This window comes from Manis pentadactyla, chromosome 12 (assembly GCF_030020395.1).
Source record: "Manis pentadactyla isolate mManPen7 chromosome 12, mManPen7.hap1, whole genome shotgun sequence".
Lineage (NCBI taxonomy): Eukaryota > Metazoa > Chordata > Mammalia > Pholidota > Manidae > Manis > Manis pentadactyla.
The window spans coordinates 1898228-1907137 of record NC_080030.1 but is presented as its reverse complement, the minus strand read 5'-3'; the positions used below and the strand labels follow the sequence as shown (position 1 = coordinate 1907137).

At 50.7% G+C, this 8910-nt stretch overlaps 1 long non-coding RNA gene across 1 annotated transcript; it reads left to right on the top strand.

The window, feature by feature from the left end:
• The first annotated feature begins 237 nt into the window (after positions 1-237).
• Positions 238-2467, top strand: LOC130679985 (uncharacterized). The gene is made up of 2 exons (XR_008992968.1): positions 238-414; positions 1019-2467. It is a non-coding gene; the product is annotated as an uncharacterized LOC130679985 (long non-coding RNA).
• The last annotated feature ends 6443 nt before the right edge of the window (positions 2468-8910 follow it).

Below are 8910 nucleotides of genomic sequence, written 5' to 3'. Positions count from 1 at the left end.
ACATGCCCCTCTGGGCTGCTGACCGCCCACCCTCCTGGCCTTTGCCCTGCACGACTACACAGTCTCCAGCAGAGCCCTCCCCTCGCTCTTTGGCAGTGTCACCAGGGTCCCAGCTCTGAGGAGACAAGAGCTGAGCTCAGGCCTCTTTTTCTTACCAGTTCCGTGTCCCGCTGCGGCCGCGGTACCTCCCAGGAGCAGCCCAACGCCCCAACCTGCACAGGCAGTGTCATGCCAGATGTTCCTCCCTAGGGACATCCCCAGGGATACATGGATGACCCCTCCAGCTCCTGGGGACTGGTGTCACGTGTGTCTGATGCACAGACTCAGAGATGGAGGAGTGCCAACCAGGCTTGGCACGGAGCGTGGAACAGCACGCAAGTCAGGCCGGGGTCCGGGCCTTGTGATCTTGGGCAGGTCAGTCCCCCGGTAGGCCGTTTTCAGGTGTGCACCTGGAAGGGGCAGCAATGAGAGGGGATCCAGGTGTTGCCATCTACTGGCATCCACCTTCCAAAGGTCCAGGCTGCTCTCAGACTAGGTGCTTTTCAGACCAATCAGTAAATGGGTCAGAGTAGCACACTGGAAATGAGGTCTGTGCTGCCTCTGAAATCCGAGGTGGTCTACCAGGCTGCTGTGCCGTTTGTGTGCGGGGGGTGGAGGAGGGTCCAGGTACAGCACCTCATTCATCACCTTAGGAGAGCTAGGCATACCCACACGATAGACTTCTAGAAACTTGTCGAAGACGAAAGGCCCCTGAATTTTTGTTGGATTTATTTCCCACCTTCTGACACGTGACTGCTCTATCAGTGTGCTTAGACAAGTTGTACTTCCTGATCACTGGGTCCAGTGGGCGTAGTGCCATCAGTGGGATGGGCCAGTGTGACGGCTTCTGGAAGGAAAAGGACAGGAAGGTTCCTTGTCACTAAGGGACAACCTAAGTCTGGAGATTTGATATGCCTCTGAGATAGTTTTCTCTCCTTGCCGGCTGAAAGCTAACTGCCCTGCTGGTCTTTACTCACAGGAAGAGAACAAAGAGCATTTTCCTGAGCAATACTTACACACTGGGTGCTTGGGGACCAAGTGATGAAGCCCCATGTGCAGCAGTAACTGCAATCTGAGACACTCCGATCACGGTGTCCATCATGCACTGTCATCTCCAAGATTCGTCCGTTTTCTGAGTAGGCCGAGTGAGTGACTTCAATAAGGGTTTGTGGAAATCACCACCCCCACGTCTTCCAAGGCCTTGGTGGGAACTCCAGTCTGTAACCTCTCCTGGAAGGCAGTACTGCTTTCAATATATACTTCGGAGGGAGTTCTAGAGACTTGTACTTGCCCTGCCACACAGCACGAACTCCTGGCCGGCACAGTCCCCCGTGGCTAGCAAGGAGGAAGCCGGGAGCTCTGCGTCCCTGACAGCTCGGCCCTGTGGCCTCTGACACTGAAGGAGCGGCACTGCGGGCACTTGGTCGGGGTGGGGGGGGTGCTGCTCCTGATACCAAGACCCGGTCCTCGTCCCTGAGGTCAAATCACAAAACACAATGACAAGGTTTTGAGGAAAGGAAAGGAGAGTTTATTGACTTGCTAGCAAATGAGGGAGTGGCAGGCTCCTGCCTTAGGGAACCACCGTCCTCCTGACACGCAAGCGGTCAGGGCTTTTCAAGGGGAAATGGTAGGAGAGAGGCTGGGGTGCAGACACATGAAGTAGCAGCTTGCAGGGGCCCAAGCAGACATTCCTGCGCCAATTCACTAGCGTTTTGTTTTTCTTTTCTGCTCCTCCTCAGTCCCCTGGGACAGAATGCCTTTTGAGTCCCTTTTTTAGTGAACTTTACTGGCCTTAATTCTCTCTCATCCCGCTCATATCTATTTTTCTGCCGAACACTCCCAAGACTGACCAGCCTCTCTGTAAACATCCCATAGATGTGCTGACAGGCCCCTCAGGTCTACAGTGTGTGACACCCAGGCAAGAAGCCTGGCTATAATTTCCATTTTCTCCACACGATCCTGCTCCTTTCAACAAAAAGATGGAGGTCCTGGGTCAGCCCTTGGTCAACGTAGCTACTTGACCGGTGGTGGCAGCAAGAATTTCTTCTCTCCCTGAGGTTCCCTTAGCTGGAGTAAGAAACAGATTGACGTGAAACAGATTAACAGGAGAAAAAGTAACAAAATTTAGTTAAGTACATACAGGGAAGCCATAGACATCTGTTCCACAGACAGGGTGTGGGTAAAATTGCAATATTTGCAAAACTCTCTTGGCCTGGCTTTAGTGCATGTCCGCATCCACAGGGGTTTCCAAGGGGTGGAGAGAAGTAGTCCGTCTCCATCAGTGGGTGATTACGTGGGCGAGCGAGGGCTTCCCTGGACCAGAGAGCTTGGTGGGAGTATTGGCTGTCTTCTACTGCAGCAGGAGAGAGAGAGAGAGAGGGAGACGCAGGGCGACTGCTTGTGGGCAATAAACGGCTTTTGAACACTATTTCTCCCTTTGCCTGATTTCGCTTTCAAAGGTGTTTTGCCCTGGGATCTCCCCTCCCTGGAGTTACGCAGGGAGAATGAGGTCTGTGTGTCCTCCTGAACCACGGAGGAGGGGTGAGGGTCTGCAACTTCAAAGGGAAAGGGAAGTAATTCACGGGAATATAAAACAGGAAACGTCTGGTAAAATACTTGATGGGACACAGAAACAATGAGGGGGCAGAACGGGGAATTTTAACAGACTAAAATGATACCGGGGTTCTTGTTCCCAGAGTCAAAGACTGAACTTCGCAAACACTGATCGAGGTAGGAAAGAAAGCCAGGGAGGCTTTTATTTAGAGAGAAAGTGGGAGAAAAGAGCTCCTGGGGCATGCGGGGTGGGGTGGGGTGGGGTGGGGTGGGGTGGGGGGGACAAGACAGTCCACGGCCGCCTGCCCCTCCCGCCCGCTCACCGCGGGTGCCCCCCCTCGCCCAGCCCCTTCCCCGCCCCACCGTGACCACCTGCGGCTGCCGGGCCTCGTCCCCCACCCCCACACGCGTCCGGGGGCTGGGGGTGGCGGTGGGCACACCCGCCTTCAGCCTGGCATCCCCGCCCAGAGGCAGGGCCAACCCGCGGGCAGGCCGGCGGGTCCCCCACCCCGCAGGCAGGCCTTACGGAGGGTGCCCCTAAGCCCTGCGCTCCGATCGCCTCCACTCGCCCCCACCCGCCGGCCAGCGCTGGCCTTAGACACCCCCCGGCCCCCCCCGGCCCCGGGCCCGGGCTGCGCTCCCGGAGGCAGGGCTTTTCCCCTCCTGGCCACGGTAGGGAGGTAGGGCAGGCCCGGCCCCACAGGAGGGGACCACCGTCCCTGGGCCCCTGGGCGCGCCCGTCGTCCGAGGGTGGTGTCCGTGGCCTCGAGCCCCGCCCCCCACCCCGGGCACGGACCGGGCCGACCGCCCCAGGCCACGTGCGGCCCTGGGCACCCTGCTGCCGCGCGTCCCGCGCTGCTCTCCCGCAACAGCAGGTGCGCTCTGCAAGTGCCGGGGCGCCCGCGCCGAAGACACGCAGAGGTAGAGGGACCGGGCCGCGCGCTCACACCCATCTCCATACATAATGATGAAAGTATAAACTCACCAGGAAGATACACTAATGCACCTACTAAAAGCATCCCAAAATGCTAACAGAAAGAAAAGGAAAACTAATAAAACTAAAGGGAAAGCACAGACAAGTCCATCAGTCTCCTTGGATATGTCAACACTTTTTTTTCTCAGTAACCGATAGGACAAGTAGATAAAAAAAACTCAGCAAAGATGCAGAAAAACTGAATGGTATCCACCAACTAGATCTAGTTGACACTAATAGAACATCCCACTCCACAACAACAGAATTTTCAGGAGCATATGACGTATTGATCACATAGATCACACAACTGAACTAAATTTCAAAGAATTGAAATCATACAAAATATGTTTGTTCTCTGACCGTAGTGCATTAAATTACAAATCAGTAATAGAAAGATATGTAGAAAATCCCCAATCCCTTGAAAATTAAATAACTTAATAAGAGGTGAGTTATTTACAATAGCCAAGAAACGGAAGCAACCTAAGTGTCCCTCAGTAGATGAATGGATAAAGAAGATGTGGTGCATATACACCATGGAATATTATTCAGCCATAGGAAGAAAACGAATCCTACCATTTGCTACAACATGGACGGAGCTAGAGGGTATTACGCTCAGTGAAATAAGCCAGGCGGAGAAAGACAAGCAGCAAATGATTTCACTCGTGTGGAGCATAAGAACAAAGCAAAAACTGAAGGAACAAAACAGCCGCAGACTCACAGAACTGACAGTTCTGGACTGACAGTTACCAAAGGGAAAGGGACTCTGGAGGGTGGGTGGGAAGGGAGGGAGGGACAAGGGGAGCGAGGGGCATCAGGATCAGCACACATAATGCAGGAGGGGCGCGGGGAGGGCGGTACAACACGGAGACGACAAGTAGTGAGTCTACAGCGTCTCACTACGAGGATCGTCAGTGACTGTAATGGGGTGTGTGGGGGGGACTCGATAATGGAGGGAATCTAGTAACCACATTGTTGCTCATGTGATTGTGCACTAAGGACACCTAAATAAGTTAATTGATTAATTAAAAAAAAATAACGCGTGGGTCATCTCATGAAAAATCAGAAAGTATATCGAAGAAAATGACAGCCCGCGCCTGACGGCCCTCGCGGCCAATGAGCGCGCAGGTCGCGGGCAGGCCCGCCTCCGACTGACGGCACTCGTGGCCAATAAGCAAGGCGGCGCCGCGGAGCAGGCAGCCATTGGGCGAGCGCGCAGAACCAGTGAGTCCGGCGGCGGCTTAGTAGCTGCAGGCGCCGCCGCCGCCACATTCAAGAGTCGGGAGCCTCGCGAGCGCCGTAGGCAGAGGCAGCTCCCGCGGCTCCGTCCATGCTCCGGGCCGCCGTCCCGTCCGCGCAGCGGGCCCCGCGGAGACCACGTGAGGGTGGACCCGCGCTGTGCTCGGCTGCGCCTTCCTCCCGGCGGACCTGCGGCGGAGCGTCCCGAGCGGGCCCCGCTTCAGGGGTGAAGGCGACAGCGATGGCTCTGCGGGCCGGAAGGTACGTGGCCGCGGGGCGCGGCGGGGCCTGACGGGGCGCGGGGACCTCTGCCTCCGCCTGCGGGCGCGGGCGAGCCGGTGAGGGGGCGGCCGTGCGAGGGCTCGGCGGGCGGCGCGGGTGGTGGGTCCTCGCTGGGCCCGGCCGGGGGCCGCGCCGCCGCCGCCCGGGACGGGGAATCCGGGGGCCGCGCAGGCGGGGAGGCCGGAGGGCGTCCTGCCGCGTGTGGAGGTTCTCGGCGGCGGCCTCGAGGGCGAGGGCCGGGCGAGCTGAGGGGCCCGGCGGGACCCGCGGCGGGGCGGCGGGGGACAGGCCGCCGGGGGCCGCGCCTTCGGAATTAAGAGTGTTTTCCCGAGGTGCCTGTCGTCCTTGCCGTTGGGGATTCCCGGGGCAGTGTCCCTGCCGGTCACTGGTCTGTCCAGGTTTTGTTTCTTCCTGGCTCAGCCGTGGGAGGTTGCGTTTTTCTCGAGAGTTGACCGTTTCTTCTAGGTTATCCAGTTCCTTTCCATATAATTTTTCATAGTATTCTCTCATAATTCTTCATATTTCTGTGGTGTCAGTACTGATTTTTCCTTTCTCATTTGCTGATTCTGTTCATGTGCGTTGACTCTCTTTTTTTCTTGGTAAGTCTGGCTAGGGGTTTACTATTTTGTTTATTTTCTCGAAGAACCAGCTCCTGCTTTCATTGATTCTCTGTATTGTTTTATTCCTCTCTATTTTATTTATTTCTGCTCTGCTCTTTATTATGTCCCTCCCTCTACTGACTTTGGGCCTCAATTTTTCTTCTTTGTCTAGTTTGGGTAATTGTGAGTTTAGAGTGTTCATATGGGATTGTCCTTCTTTCCTGAGGTAGGCCTGTGTTGCAATGTACTTCCCTCTCGGCGGTGTCTTTGCTGCATCCCACAGATTTTGCGTTGTTGAATTATTGTTGTCATTTCTCGCCATATATTGCTTGATCTCTGTTTTTATTTGGTCATTGAGCCAGTGGTTATTTAGGAGCATGTTGTTAAGCCTCCATGTGATTGTAGGCGTTTTCGTCATCTGTGTGTAATTTACTTCTAGTTTCATACCCTTGTGGTCTGAGAAGCTGGTTCGTACAATTTCAGTCCTTTTGAATTTACTGAGGCTCTTTTTGTGGCCTAGTATATGATCTGTTCTTGAAAATGTTCCATGTGCACTTGAGAAGAATGTGTATCCTGCTGCTTTTGAGTGGAGAGTTCTGTAGATGTCTGTCAGGTCCATCTGTTCCAATGTGTTGTTCAGTGCCTCTGTCTCCTTACTTATTTTCTGTCTGGTTGATCTGTTCTTTGGAGTGAGTGGAGTGTTGAAGTCTCCTAAAATGAATGCATTGATTCTGTTTCCCCTTTTAATTCTGTTCACATTTGTTTCACATATGTAGGTGCTCCTGTGTTGGGTGCATAGATATTTATAATGCTTATATCCTCTTGTTGGATTGACCCCTTTATCATTATGTGGTGTCTGTCTTTGTCTCTTGTGACTTTCTTTGTTTTAAAGTCTATTTTGTCTAATACAAGTACTGCAACACCTGCTTTTTCCTCCCTATTAGTTGCATGAAATATCTTTTTCCATCCCTTGACTTTTAGTCTTTGTATGTCCTTGGGTTTGCAGTGAGTTGTCTCTTGTAGGCAGCGTATAGATGGGTCTTGTTGTTTTATCCATTCAGTGACTCTGTGTCTTTTGATTGGTGCGTTCAGACCATTTACACTTAGGGTGATTATCAATAGGTATGTCTTTATTGCCACTGCAGGCTTTAGGTTCGTGGTGACCAAAGGTTCAAGGGTGCCTCACCTTCCTTACTATCTAAGAATCTAACTTAACTCAGTTAAGTATGCTATTACAAACAATCTAAAGGAGGCTGTTTTTAAAATTTTCCCTCCTCATTCTTTATATATTAGGTGTCATATTCTGTACTCTTTGTCTATCCCCTTTTGTTACTTCTGGTGACAGCTATTTAATGTTAGGAACACTTCCACCTATAGCAGTCCCTCGAAAATACACTGTAGAGACGGCTGGTGGGAGCTAAATTCTCTCAGCTTTTGCTTATCTGGAGATTGTTTAATCCCTCCTTCAAATTTAAATGATAATCTTTTTTTTCAATTTTTTATTAAGTTGTTATTATGATTATTTTTTGGTATCAAGCTACGGTTACATGAGCAACATTATGTTTACTAGACTCCCCCCATCATCAAGTCCCCCCCACATACCCGATTACAATCAGTGTCCTTCAGCATAGTAAGGTGCTATAGAATCACTACTTGTCTTCTCTGTGTTGTACAGCCCTCCACGTGGCCCCCCTGTATTATGTCTGCTAATAGTAATGCCCCTTTTTTTCCACTGATCCCTCCCTTCCCACCCATCCTCCCCAGTCCCTTTCCCTTTGGTAACTGTTAGTCCATTCTTGGGTTCTGCGAGTCTGCTGCTGTTTTGTTCCTTCAGGTTTTTTTTCTTTGTTGTTATACTCCACAGATGAGTGAAATCATTTGATACTTGTCTTTCTCTGCCTGGCTTATTTCACTGAGCATAATACCCTCTAACTCCATCTATGTTGTTGCAAATGGTAGCCTGATTTTCTTCTTCTTCTGGCTGTATAATATTCCATTGTGTATATGTACCACATCTTTCTTTTTATCCATTCATCTACTGAGGGACACTTAGGTTGCTTCCATTTCTTGGCTATTGTAAATTGTGCTGCGATAAACAGGGGTGCATATGTCTTTTTCAAAGTGGGCTGCTGCATTCTTAGGGTAAATTCCTAGGAGTGGAATTCCGGGGTCAATGGTATTTCTATTTAGAGATTTTTGAGGAACCTCCATACTGCTTTCCACAATGGTTGAACTAATTTACATTCCCACCAGCAGTCTAAGTAAGACGGTTCCCCTTTCTCCACATCCTCGCCAACATTTGTTGTTTGTCAGTTTTTAATTTGCATTCATCTGATGATTAGCGATGCGGAGCAGCTTTTCATGTGCCTGTAGGCCATCTGAATTTCTTCTTTGGAGAAGTGTCTGTTCTAATCCTGTGCCCGTTTTCTAAATGGATTATTTGCTTTTTGTCTGTTGAGGTTCGTGAGGTCTTTATATATTTTGGATGTCAACCCTTTATCGGACATGTCATTTATGAACATATTCTCCCATACTGTAGGATGTCTTTTTGTTCTGTTGATGGTGTCCTTTGCTGTACAGAAGCTTTTCAGCTTGATATAGTCCCACTTGTTCATTTTTGCTTTTGTTTCCCTTGCCTGGGGAGATATGTTCATGAAGAAGTTGCTCCTGTTTGTGTCCAGGAGATTTTTTTCCTATGTTTTTTCTAAGAGTTTTATGGTTTCATGACTTACATTCAGGTCTTTGACCCATTTTGACTTTCCTCTTGTGTGTGGGGTTAGACAATGGTCCAGTTTCATTCTCTTGCATGTAGCTGTCCAGTTTTGCCAAAGCCAGCTGTTGAAGAGGCTGTCATTTCCCCATGATGAATCCACGGCTCCTTTATCGTCTATTAATTGACCGTATATGTTTGGGTTAATGTCTGGAATCTCTATTGTGTTCCACTGGTCTGTGGGTCTGTTCTTGTGCCAGTACCAAATTGTCTTGATTACTGTGTCTTTGTAGTAGATCTTGACTTCTTATGCAGATCTACTAAGATTTGAAGTTTGGAAGTGACATCCCCCCGGCTTTATTGTTCCTTCTCAGGATTGCTTTGGCTATTCGGGGTCTTTTGTGGTTCCCTATGAAGGTTAGAACGCTTGGTTCCGGTTCGTTGAAGAGTGCTGTTGGTATTTTGATAGGGTTTGCATTTGAATCTGTAGATTGCCTTAGGTAGGATTACCATTTTGA